Raw genomic sequence first — 14,333 nt, forward strand, 5'->3', positions numbered from 1 at the left:
CACAGCTACTGAAGCCCACGCGCCTAGAGCCCTGCTCCGCGACAAGAGAAGCCACCACAATGAGAAGCCCGCACACCACAATGAGAAGCCCGCACACCACAAAGAAGAGCAGCCCCCGCTCACCACAACTAGAGAAAGCCCGCGTGCAGCAATGAAGACTCAACGCAGCCAAAAATAAGTAAATAAATAAATATAAAATAAAAATAAAAAAAGAGACAACGATGTGACAGCAGAGGCAGAGACTGGAGTGATTCACCTACCAACCAAGGAACTCCAAGGGTTACAGGCAACCACCAGAAACTAAGAGAGGCCAGAAAGCATCCTCCCGTGGAGCCTTCAGAGGCAGCATGGCTCTGCCAACACTTCGACTGGCGGCTACCAGCCTCCAAAATGGTGAGATAATAAATTTCTTTTGCTTGAAGCCACCAAGTCTGGGCTACTTTGTTACAGCAGCACCAGGACACTAAAACACTGGGAGCCCCTTAACGAGAAAGAGTAGCTTGGGAGCTGAATCGCCAGAAGCCCCAGAGACAATCTCCTGCTTTCTGTGCTTAGACATCTGACAAGGTTTCTTTAAAATTATTTTTTAACGTCTTCCAATCCATCACAGAAATATTCCAGAAATAACAAAGAGCCAGGAAATCTACAGATTTACTACATTTGAATTTATTCACATGAGTGGGAGAATTAATTGGTGAATAAGTTCTTACATAAAATGAATAAACTGTAGAGATAAAAATGAGCCAACCCCACCCGTCGCATATGTATATTTATGTGCAGCAGCAGGAGAGGTGGCACCTCACGTATACCAAGGCGCTGCTCTCTCCCAGTAACGTGTTCCATCTAAATTGTGCCACTAACCCTTGATGTTGGCTCTAACTGTTGAAGAAATTGGACTTTACATGGACATATCATCCGACCAAGTTCACGTATCCAGTACACGACACCCACTTTTCTTCCCTGTGTTAGGCTAAGAAGAATGTCCACAGCAGAGATGAGCTTATGAACTGATTGCATAATAAGAATCTTCTGTGAAACTTCTGTGCACAAACCACGTGGTCGGCACCATCCTGCCCCCACGCCAGGCCCGGGCATCTCCTCTCCTCTCCCGCTGCAAAGGGCCAGCTCAAGAGTTCATGCGTCTCAGTAGGCAGCCCGGCCCAGCCCAGAGCAATCTCTTCTCGTGCCTGCAGCATCCGCTGCCTGTAACACTCAACTCACACTTGTGTCTCGGGACTGTCTACTCCTAATCTCCCCATACAGCAATGGATTATAAACTCTGAGAACAGGGATCGTGCCTTATACAGGGAGTTGCCAGTGAAAGCATCAAAACAAGTACAAATCAGTGCTTACTTATGAGCACCAACAAGAAGTCCCAGGTTCAAGAACAGAGAATGACAGATGCTCAAAAGTGGAATAAGTTAATTAATTCAAAGTTGATTCCAGAATCGAGCGTTACTGTGTAAAATGTGAAGGGTTTCTAACTTTGCACCTTACAAGGATCACTATTGCTCCAAACACGATGAAGGGAAGTGGCGAGGTTGGCAGAAACCTGCTTGCTGTTCTGTGTTTGCCTGCGAGAAAGAGGAAGCATCCAACAGTATCCAGATGTGGCTAAAATGTAGAAGCACAGAGCAGTGGCGAAGCAACATGTCAGGATTGGTGGCGAAAAATAGGAGCTTGAAAAGAATGATAAAGAAAAATGTCACGGTGAGAAGATTCATCCAGTCCACACTGTAGCCCTTTAAGTTAATTTGGGGCCTGCTGGAGCTAACTACCGGTGGAAACCATGGGCATTAAGTGTCAGAATTAACTGTAAGATCTGAGTAAAAGGTCTTACAGAGGTAACATCCAATACTTTTGTAAAGTAATGGACTCTTACTGGAGTCCATTAGTAAGTTTTCCTAAAATTTCATATCTGATCACCATCTCCATTACAAAAGATAGTATTATGCTGTCTACCACAAAGCTCCCCTAGAAACTGTAGATTGTTATGAAGTCTATTTTATTTTCCCACAGGAATAATGCTACACTTTGGCATAAAGTGGTTCACGGAGGTGAAGATAAAAAACACCACCACTTATTGAATGTCCACAATGGGCCAGACATTGTAGTTCATTATCTCTTACCTTTGCAGAGACCTTGTAAAGTAGGAATTATTAGTCCAGTTTTAAAGATAAGAAAACTAGGTTTCAGAGCAGTTAAGTGCCTGTCCTTGGGTCTCACCTCAAAATCTCTAATATTTAATGTTATATCACAGTGCCTCAACAATCTGGCATAAAAGCAAAGATACGTCTCTAAGCATCCACAGTAATTTCGAGTCATATTATTATGCTACACTTTGAAGGGTTGGTGCAAAGCAATAAGAGATTTTAGAGATGATCTAGCTCGTCCTCGTCACAAACAAGCAAACTAAAAACAACAGAAGCTAATAATGACTTTCCTAAGGTCAAAAAGCAAGGGAGTTGCATAGCTGAGTATAGACCTGGGGTCTTCTGATTAAATCACACCGAGTTTCATCCAAACTCTTCTCTTAACTCTCTAAGAAAGGCCATGAAGCTGTTGAGTGGGAGAGTCAGGATTAGAACCTAGGACATCAAGACTTCAAGCCCAGAGGGAGCTCTTTCTACCGCACGACAGTGTGCAGACACTACACAGTAAAATTACAACATCTCTGTGGGCATTTCTCAAACACATTTGTGTCGTAATACCCATTACTTAGAAAATCAATGCACAATGCTGGCCTTTTTCATTAGGAAAATTTAGAAGGAGCTTGGAGGGTTAGATGCCTTTCACATAATAGTCAACTCAATTTAGATTTGTTGATTGACATATTGTCCACTTGGATCAATTACATGATACTTTACACTCTGGGGTCTTTGAAGAGAGCCAGCTTCTAAATAAGTTAATGTCTCCATCTCTCTCCAAGGTATATATTTCCCCTGACCTGAATCTACTCCTTAGGGGCTCTTATAATATCCCTTTTCTGGAATTTCTCACTGGCACAATAAAAGCACTTTCTTTGGGGGTATTCCTTGCCTTGATAGGGGTATATACTTTCTCTTTTAAGAGGGAACCTGAACTTTTTGCTTCTACAGAGTCCCACCATTTTAAAAACAGGTCCTAAAACGAGAAGAATGAAAGCTGAACTTTCCAGTCTTTTCACATCTTTATTTGTAATTTCCCCTAGCTTGACATCTCTTACTATAGTGTTTTAACAACCGGTAAATACCTGATCATAGCAATATGTGGAAGGTACTTGTCATTAATGCTACAACTTGCTGCTTTCTCCTATAATTTTTATAGACCTAAGTTGTCCCATTGTAAAGTCTATTACAAAATTGCTTTTCAGATTGCTACTAGTTGTCATTCATGTGTTACTGAGTGTCTTTTAAATAACTGTTTGGCCCAGCGCTTTGTTTCACTAGATTGGGTAAGTCTAGGAACCTTCCAAGAGTACCAGGGGTGGAGGATGGAATTTTGCAATGAAAAACACACCCATTTTGCAACTTCAAAAATATCATTGGCCAGGAGTTGCCCTTGGGAGTAGTTTGTCTGGCATAGAATAGCTTATTTTCCCAGCATGACCTTAGGATATAATTTGGTAATGAGATCATTTGGCAACCTTGAGCTTTAATACAGTGAAATTAAATAATTGAACTGGCTGTGGTTTTTAACCTATGCTTACTCTTCCAAGGTGGAATTTGGCCAAGATTATGAATAAACACTTGAGCTTTCAAGACTTCCATTTTGTAATTATAATTTGAATAATGAGAAAGGACAACCCTCCTCAGTAGCACAGAGTGTTTTTTATGAACAAATGTAAATTCCTTCGTTGCTTCTAAAGTGTCCTCTCTAGGCACAGTTCAGACTCAACCTTTTCTATGACCACAGCAGTCAACATTTCTCACCACTTTTTTTTCACTCATAAGGTCTACATTGTATTTAGTATTCATTTTGCCCCGTGAAGACGGCTTTCTGATTGTAACTGCTCTGATTTTCCAACTATATTAGAAGTTTCGGGGAGAAAGGGTCATGTTTGACTTCTCATTTGGATTCATTGAAACATCAGATTCAGGTCTGACTACCTAATAGGAGCTCAATCAGTACCAGTTGGTTGAGTGATTGAAAAGTACTATTGGTTCAAGCATAGGTACGTCACCAATTCTATTGTTTCCTCTTAAAGTCCCAGGGTTTACATTTATTTACACATATAAATAAGAATTCCATCCCACATGCTTTAATTCCAAAGACCAACACAATTACAAATAGAATAGAAACAGGAGTATTAAATGTTTTATCTAGTTAAAATATGGACCTCAATGTGCGTTGAAACAGAAGCTGCCAATAAAACATTTTTAGGTTTGGTGATTCTTGGTTTTTCATTTCACCATTGAAATGTATCCTTTTCAAATCTGTTTTTAATTACAGATAAATCACGAAGAAGAAAGTTGCCAGCTTATTTTGTCTTACAGTGGTCAGGTTGACCTTTTACTCAGGGGTCCCCAATCCTGCCTCAACACCCCCCTCTACCCAGAGTATTACTCTCATCATTACTCAGAAATTTACCATAGTGCCACTTACTGTTTAGCTAGTAATTAAATCATGACACGTACACAAAACCACAACCAATTCTTTTTTTCTGACACAATGATATCTCTTTGAAAATGTCTGCAGATGTAAGTCTACACACTTTGAAAAGGAAGATGGAAACAAAGCTTAAGGTCTCAACAGATTTGCTTAAAGTTGATAATAATGAGTTTATAAAGGAGTGAAGAGAGCATTACACTATTTTCAGAAGAAGAAAAAAAACACTACTAAACAGACATCATATTTGAGCCCTCTCCTGTAAAACACATAGTTGCTACTCTTATAGTGTATTCATTTTCTTTCTGCTTAATCTTGTTGTAGGGTTGACTTAATTTAGCAATCAAATGGGACAATGAAAAACTAAATTAGACTGTAATTCTTGGGAAAATGTTGGCTTAGATAACAATAGGCAAAATTCCTTTGCTAATCTAGACAGTCATTACTTGATGTTGTTAATGTTGTTATTTGGGAAATCATGCTATCCCATGCTGGTGTTATTAGAAATGGAACCTGAACTCTCCTACATCCTTCTCCTAAAACTAGTCCATGAGAAGTATATGGAGGTTTATTTTTGAACTAAAAATGATTCCATCCCCACAATCTCACCCCCGATCTCTGTTGATTTGGTGGTAGCAATCTTGGGAGATTTTGCCTGCTCAAAAGACAACAGGAACGAGTCATTCTGGAGAAGGAGCTCTCAGTGGACAATAAGAGCTTCTATAGCTAAACCAATTTTACTGTTAGAATATGTATTGGTCAGCATCTCTGTAAGGTACGAAGAGGGGATTCCTCTTTCTAAACCAAATGCTCTACTCCATACAATTTTCCAAGCCAGCGATATTTCATGAAACCTTTATTTATATGCTTCTGTCTTTAGTCACTCCACTTTTTTTCTTTTTAGTTGAGATATAGTTGATTTACAGTATTATATTAGTTTCAGATGTACAACATAGTGACTCAAAAATTTTATAGATTACACTCTATTTAAAGTTATTATAAAATATTGACCATATTCCCTGTGCTGTACAATGTATCCTGGTAGTTTATTTATTTTATATGTAGTAATTTGTACCTCTTAATCCCCTTCCCCACCTTGCCTCTCCCCCTTCCCTCTTCCCACTAATAACTACTAGTTTGTTCTCTATATCTATGAGTCTGCTTCTGTTTTATTATATTCATTCACTTGTCCTATTTTTTAGATTCCATATATGTGATAAAATACAGTATTTTTCTTTCTGTCAGTCACTCCATTTTTCTAATTGCCTATTTTAATGAATGTAATACTTATCAAAGTCCTGTAAAACATAAATTAGATAGAGAACCAACAAAAATTCTATATAGTATTTATAATATGAAATCTTACATATTTCTCTTATGTTAAAATATTAATTTTTCCTATCTCCCTTATAGAGATGTCTTGTAAAATATTACTGTGGTGGACATACTCTAAGGGACACCCAATGAGTCATACCCTTGTATAATCCCCTCCCCTTGAGTACAGACAGAAACTGTGACTTCCTTCAAACCAACAGAATATGGCAAAGGTGAAGGGATTTTGCAGATGTAATGAAGGTCTTACTAAGTTGACTTGGAGTTAATCAAAAGGAAGGTTATCCTGGGTGGTTCTGACTTAATCAGGAAAGCCCTTTAAAAAAGGGTCTGAGGGACTTCCCAGGTGGTGCAGGGGTTAAGAATCCGCCTTCCAATGCAGGGGACAAGGGTTTGATCCCTGGTGGGGGAACTAAGATCCCAAACTAAGATCCCACATGCCTGGGGGCAATTAAGCCTGCGCACCACAACTAGAGAAGCCTGCGTGCCGCATCGAAGAGCCTCACAGGCCAAAACAAAAAATTTCTAAAAGAGGGTCTGAGCCTTCCCTGGAGTCAGAGACTTGAAGCAGCCGAGACTCATGTGTGTGTGTGTGTGTGTGTGTGTGTTCCTGGATTTGATGAAGTGAGCTATCGTGAATTCTGCCAACAACTTCAGGGAGCTTCAAAGTAGTAGATCCTTCCCTAGCTGAGCTTCCAGATGAGAACACAGCCCAGGTTACATCTCAATTTCAGCCTTGTGAGACCCACAGCAAAAGCCCAGCTAGGACATTCCTGGACTTCTGACCTATAGAAAGTGTGACATAATAAAAATGTGTTGTTTTAAGCTGCTGAATTTGTGATAATTTGTTACACAGCAATAGAAAACTTACACAATAACATTTAAAAATGATTATTTATGAAGCACTACTAGCATTTCCTTTAAAGTTAGGAAAAAGTCAAGGATGACTACTCTTGACACTTTCAACATTGTATGGGAAAGAGGCAAAGATATGGTTATTTGCAGATGCTGTTATTGTTTACCTAGAAACTCCAAGAGAATATATTGATAATCTATTAGAAACAACATGTCTGGCAATTTAACCTACATATAATCCCATGGTTTCCTACTTATAAACCATAACCAGCTAGAAAATATGAGAAGAAAATACACTACTTATGATGGCAACAATAGCACAATAAAATACCTAGAAATAAGCCTAAAAGAAATGTTCAGAAACTATCTGAAGAAAAAAAATGAAACTTTACTAAGAAGCATACAAGAAGACAAAAAAGACATCACATGTTTTTGAAACCTGAAGGAAATTCAATATTTTAAAGATCCCCATCTGCCTTAAACTAATCTATCAATTCAGTTACAAAATCAATAAGCTTTTTAGCTGGACCTTGACAAAATGATACTAAAGGTAACCTGGAAAAGTAAATATGAGAAAGTCTTAACTATCTAGAAAAGTATTGATAGCTAACATTTAGTGGGTGTTAACCATGTTCCAAGCCCAGTTCTGCCATATGCTAGTTTCGTTTAATTCCCCCATTAGACATGTAGTATTATTTCCACATTTTATAGATGCAAAAATAGCAGCTTAGAGAGACTAAGTAATTGCCTGACACTTGCTGGAGCCAAGATCTGAACCAAGCCTTCTAGCATCAGAACCTGAGCCCTTGGCTAGTTTTCCATTCTACTTAGAGTGAATCAGGCAGGCAGCTCCACAAGATACTGTATTACAAAGCTACTGTCATAAAAACAGTTTTGCTGGCATAAGAATAGGCGGTGAAAAGGAATATTTAAAAAAATCAAGATTTCAGACAAACAAATCCTTGTGAGAAATTGGTATATGATAAAGGTAGCCATTCAAATGAGTAGAGAAAAGAAGGATGTTCAGTAAATAACCCTGGAGGAACTGACCACCCATTTGGAATAAATAAAAGTAAAACAACAAAACTAGACCCTGAGCTTAATTGTTACACCAAAATAAATTCCAGAGAGGTCAAAGATTTAAATGAAACAATGAAACCTTGAAAGTACGTGAAGAACACACAGTTGTACTGTGGTTTCAAATAACTTAGTAATGAGTAAGGTTTTTCTAAACATAGCAAAAAGAAAAAGAATGATAAATGTGACTATATTGAAACTTACATTCTCATACCAAAAACAGGTAATAACTGAAAGAATAAAATGGGAAAATATTTGCAACACATATCACAAAAGAGGAAATTCCTTAATATACAAAAGACTAATAAATCAGTAAGAGAAAGATGAAAAGATGCACACTACAGTAGAAAATTGGACAAAGAATTTAAATAGGAGTTCGACACAAATGTGAAATGCAATTTTTTAAAAATCTCTTGTTGTGGAGAATTTTAAATATACAGAAAAGCAGAGAAATTGGTCCAGTGAACACCCCCTCACACTCTGCACTTATTCACAGCTACAACGGTCAACAAACCATCTCTTGTTTCACACATAACACACGCACACACACTCTCCCTCCCCCTCTCTCTCTCTCAACCTACCCACCGCTACACTGCATTTTTACAAAGCAAGTCATTTTATCTGTAAATATATCAGAGAGTATATCTAAGGCTATAAAATGCTGTTTCCTATTCTATTGGTAAAGATCAATGAATTGGAATTTGAGAGAGGGAGAAAGCTGAAAAAAATATAGCTCATACTCTGAGAGGGAAAAGGGAGTTTTGAGAAGAGATCAAATATTTTCCACCTTCCTTCAACAATTAGAACACTATCAGCCAAAATCACTTGAATACTGAATCCAGCACAAGAGCAAAGGAGACATTCTTGGAGAAAATGTTCAGGAAGAGACTTGGGTTGAGCAGGAGTGGGGTAAGTGTTTGAAATCCACTCTTGGTATATAAGTACATTATCTGTGGTCTAAGGACCCACAGTCTGGGGGATGATGACTTAGCTTGCAAACTTCTAGAGGGCAGGCACCTCACCTTTTCTTCTGAGCTGATGCCTTAGAGCATATTCACCTTAGATAATCCACGGTGAAGAATGGATGCCTCAGTCCACACGCCCATCTTCACAGGGCTGACTGATGTTAATGGGTCAGTTCCCACACCCACCTATCAATCCGGGACTCTCTGTGGCTTCATATGAATAAAAGGAACAGCAACAAGTGGGAAAGGGCTGGGCCTCCAGGTGACCAGCACATTCAGAAAGGTATGCTGCCTGATGTGGAGAACAGGTTTTCTGCCTGAGATCCCCAATGAGTCACTTCCTTCACATGATCAGCCCTGTCAGTGCTTTGCCTTCCTTATTGCTATGTCCCAGGTCAGGGAGGGAGCTGGTGACACAACAAGCAGAGACCTGACTCCTGAGTGGACACGAGCAGTTGCCCACTCATGCTGTGAGGCCTTCAATATTCCTTAAAGGAAATCAGCATTTCCTTTAAGATGGTCTGCGATGGATTTGGTCCTGGATGGGCTGGATGTGAGACCCTGTGGAAAGATGAATCCATAGGTGCCACCCACCAGCCAATGATCATTCACAAGGAGACTTCATTTTGCTTAACACACCTTGGCTCCTTAAGCACGTACTCTGTGTGTATATGTGGGGAGTGAGGGCATGGGGTGGGGGGAAGGGGTTATAAAAATGAATAAGATGAAGTCTTAGGCCTTGGTGACCTTACAGCCTAGAAAGAAGGAACACTATGCAGGCGAGGCTAACAATTTCTGAGTATCTGTTACGCTCCAGGCACCGTATCAGGCACTTAGCCTGCATTATCTCAGGACAATTCAAGGTCCCAAAGTGCTATGAGTTCAGAGAGGTTTTGAAGGTGTCTTGAGCAAGTGACATTGGAACAGGCACTAGAAGAATAGGTATGATTTTAATAGGTTGAATTGGCGAAAGCAATTGAGGGAAGGAGGATGTATTAATTAAAGCCCAAATTGCACCTGTGCTTCAGGAATGGGGAATATGCCGTTTGGCTCTGCAGACTCTGTTTTCTAAAAGGTGAGACTGTCGCAGTAGCCTCCTGCTTGACCTTCCTGCCTCCTCTCTCTCCCTGGTCCCTCCTACAAAAACAACCGCGAGATTCATCTTCCTAAAACCAATACAGGTCTCCCCCGCTTTTTGAAAATTTGCTTTGTGTCACTTCGCTTTTACGAAAGACCTGAGTTAGTACCTGTTTTTGCTAACTGAAAGAAATCTGAAGAGGATTTTTGCTTTTACGGAAAAATCAGGAAGAAATATAGTTCAGTGTTTGTTTTGCAGTGAGTTACAGAGCTACCACCACGGAGAGTGGCCCCGCCAAACTCCTTCCCCGGAACTACACTCAGCATATCAGCATCGAGCCGCCATCGCTTTGAACTGTGTCTGTGAGCCCCTGTGCTTTATCTCGATTTATTCTCTGCGTCTGTTAGCAAGATGTGCTCTAAGGTGATGGTTTCTTTGCTTTACGCCGTGTCGGCTTATGAAGCTTTCATAGGAATACTCTTTGGAGAGCAGGGGAAACTTGTATCTGACCAAGTCAGGACTCTACTAGCTACTTTCTTCTAAAAGGAACAAAGTTAGGCAGGGAGGGAAGGAGGGACAAAGGGGGTGGGGGGACTTTTCAATGAATCCTTACTCCCTACAAAGTCCAGACTCCTTATCTCCAAAGCCTTGAACACCTGGCAGTGCCCACGGGTGCCTTTTTAGCTTCCTCTTCGGCCACTCCTTCCCCGCAGCTCCCCTGGCTCCCTACATTCCAGCCATCCCTCAAACACGTCATATACTCCACCCTTCCATGCCTTTATTCATGCTTTTCCTCTGCCTGAAACGGCCTAGCCTCTGTCAAAATCCGTTTTAAGATCTGAAGATTCAGTTTAACTGATACCTTTCCTAAGAAATTCCTAAGCACTCCTTCCAGGTTCAGCATTCTCCCTTCTGTGGCGCCACGGTGTGACCTGCCTCCGTTCCAGCACTTGTCACCGTTCATCTTCTGATACTGGACCCGAAGTCAGGTTCCCTTGGTTCAAACTCCAGCTCTGCCAATTAAGAGCTGCATGGATTGGGGAACTTCTCTCTCTCTCAGGCTTGGTTTCCACATCTGTAAAAATGAGATACTTAAGATCTACTTCACAGAATTAGGAAATGAGAAAATATATGTGAAAATACTTTGTAAACCATTGAGAATATAACATTTTTACATTTACGTATTTAAACATGTTGCACTGGAAAAACTCAGTTCTTCCCTGCCAGGTCTTTCTTCCCTGCCTGTCTTTTTTACCTACACATGCCGTACTTCACTTCTGATACTTCTGGTCACCAAATACTCGAAGGCTTTTCCTCACACCAAGCAATTCTCTGTGACACCAGCTGGGTGTTTTGCAATTTGATTCAATTCTGACACTACCTGGAGACAGTGTCAGATCCCACAAGTTAAGGGCTCCGTCCCACAAGACTGCCACACACACACACACACACACACACACACACACACACACTCCTCGGATGCCAGTCACAAAACAGGGATGCTAGCTGCGCTTCTGACCGACTGGCTATAGATCGGAGGTTACGATGACCCCCTCCTCAGGTTCAATTAATTTGCTAGAGCAGCTCACAGAACTCAGAAAAACATTTTACTTGCTCTTACCGGTTTATTATAAAAGGTTATGATAAAGGATACAGTTGAACATCCAGATAGAAGAGACGCATAGGGCAAGGTATTTGGGAAGTGGCGAGGAGCTTTCAGGCCCTCTCAGAGCCCATCACTCTCCCAGCACCTCTATGTTCACCAACCCAGAAGCTCCCTGAACCTCATACTTAGGGGGTTTTTATGGAGGATTCATCACATCATATAGGCATGATCAATCATTAACTCCATTTTCAGCCCTTCTGCCTTCTCAAGAGGATGGAGGTGGGGGGCTGAAAATTCCAAGTTTCTAATCATGGCTTGGACTTTGTGGTGATCAGTCCTCATCCAGGAGCCCACCCAGGGTCACCTCATTAGAACAAAAGACATTTCGATCACCCAGGAAATTCCAAGGGTTCAGGAGCTCTGTGCCAGGAACCAGGGGCAGAGACCAATATATACTTTCTATTTCTCTCACACATGTAAAAGGTAAAAAGTTTCTATTCCATTAGAAGGTAAGCTCCCAAAGAACAGGACTTTTTAAAGAAGGATGTTATTTTAAAATAATATTTACAAAAGAGTTGCAAAGATATAGAGGATTCCCATATATGCTTCACCCAACATCCCCTACTGTTAACATCTTAAATAACTATGGTATACTTATCAAAACTAAGAAATTAGCACCGGTATAATACTATTAGCTAAAATACAGACTTTATTCAGATTTTATCAGTTTTTCCACTGTCTTGTTCTGTTCCAGGATCCAGTCCAGAATCCCATATTGCATTTAGTTGTCAGTCTCCTGCAATCTGTGACAAGTTTCTCAGTCTTTCCTTGTTTTTTCATGACTTTGACATTTTTGAAGTGCACTAGTTAGGTATTTTGTAGAAGTTAAAAAAAAAACACCTCAATTTGTATTTGTATGGCACTTTCTCATGACGAGACTGAGGTTATAGATTTTTTAAAATACCGCAGGTGACACTCTCCTCATTGCATATCAGGGAGCACATGGTATCAACAGGACTTATTACTGTATTGGTGATAAAAGAGGAATTTTTGACTGTTTGGTTCATATCCAGCACCTAAAACAGCCTGGCACATGGTTGTACTCAACTGTGGTACTCAAATGAATTCTCTTAAAAAAAAAAAAAAAATGAATTCTCTTTTCACTATTACATGTCTTGCCTTCCACTAAATTGTAAAATCCTAAATGGCAAAGACCACACCTTATTTGTCTTTGTAGGTTCCTAATGCCCAGTAGACTTGTCTTCAGTGGGTGTTCAGTAAACATTTAGGGATTGAATTGAAAGGTAAATTGGAATCTGATTGTATCTTCAGGCAAAATCAAGCTTGAAAGTCATTAAGGAACCAGCAACTTATTTTAAGCAGCACCGTTAAATAGTTTAATATTTATTAAATGTCTATTATGTGCTGATGTTCTAAGGGCTGGAGTCCCTATAGTATTTTATCAGTAACTGGAAGGGGACAGTGTGGGAAGGAAGGAGAACTGATAGATGCAGGCAGAGAGAGGGCTTTAGCTTTGAGCCTGCATGATGGAGATTTGGTGATATATTATTCTGAGGAGAGATCAGAGAAGGAAGTTTGGGGTATAAGATAATTAATTTGGCTTTTAACGTGTTGAATTTTTCTTGTGGGAAAACCCTATGGTTTTTTGGAGCTCTCTGGGAGGTAGCTATAAATGCTGGGCAGAGGACAGGGCAGGCCTAGAGATTTAAATTTGAAGCCATTTCTATTCTATTGCTACCTGGAGCCCAGGAAGGGGATAAAATGAGCATAGCTTGAGTAGTGAGAAAGAAGAGGATGTCAGACTCTTGAGGAAATTCTGCCCTTAAGAATAAGAAGGGGAGAAAGTGAAGAGGTTAGAGAAAGGACATTAGGACACTATCTGGAAGAGATTGCAAGAACTGGGTAGTTGACAATACTAAGTAAGAAGCGAGGGAGGGAAGTTCTTTATTTAGAAGACACCAGATGTTTGGAAAGAATTAGGGAATGAGTGGGAAATAAAACGTTGGAGTGATTGAACATCTATTTCGCTTTCCTTTGAGAAGCTAAACTAAATGAAAGGAAGAAAAAAATGAGGACTGTGCCCGCAAACAACAGAATGCTGGGAAAAGGTCTTATTTTAGTTCTGCCAGTAATCCCTGACATCTGTGGTCTCGCATAAAGCACTCACCTGCTCAAGCCATTAACCTTCCCTGTAACGTTAACTGGAATAAATAATATCTGATCTAACAGTTTCACAAGACTTGTGTTCAGAAGCCGGCATCCCCACCAGACTGCCGTAAGCTCCTTGAGGGCAGCGCCATACATAACTTTTATTGAAATTCTCGGGGCTTCCTAGAGCCATGACAATAACCACTGGAAAATGCTTGCGGGATGAAGTGTACAAGTGTAGAGCTTGTTATTGCGCTAAGGCGTACAAGCGCTAAGGCGTACTGAGACCTTCCTGTTCGCTTATCACTGTGCAATGCGCCTAACCGCGCAGCACTAGCATTCTCCACAACCCTGAGATAGGTACTTTAATTACCTCCACTTTACACAGGAGTAAATCGTAACGGACCCAAAGTCACCAACCAGTGGGTCTTGGAGACGGGATACCTTTTTTCACACAAAAGCCATAGATTGACAGAGCACTCTCCATGCTCCGTCAAGCGAAAGAAGCCAGAACCAATAACTCATCTCAAAGGCTAAGACATCCGTAGAAGGAAGAAAATGGAACGGTTCTCGACCCCGTGCGGTCCCACTGCCCGTAGGTCGGAGCCACAGTGCGCCTGCGCGCAGCCTGACTTCCGCCAGGCCTCGACGGGTTTAGTTCGGG

The 14,333-nt window shown here is 40.6% G+C and overlaps 1 long non-coding RNA gene across 1 annotated transcript; it reads right to left on the reverse strand.

The window, feature by feature from the left end:
* Window positions 1-397: 397 nt before the first annotated feature.
* On the reverse strand, window positions 398-14,294 carry LOC309610665. The gene is made up of 3 exons (XR_014234120.1): window positions 14,043-14,294; window positions 10,757-10,969; window positions 398-6,705 (listed from the first exon to the last, which is right to left on the reverse strand). It is a non-coding gene; the product is annotated as an uncharacterized lncRNA (long non-coding RNA).
* Window positions 14,295-14,333: the final 39 nt, after the last annotated feature.

Source organism: Balaenoptera borealis (assembly GCF_965194805.1).
Source record: "Balaenoptera borealis genome assembly, chromosome: 14".
NCBI classification, from domain to species: Eukaryota; Metazoa; Chordata; class Mammalia; order Artiodactyla; family Balaenopteridae; genus Balaenoptera; species Balaenoptera borealis.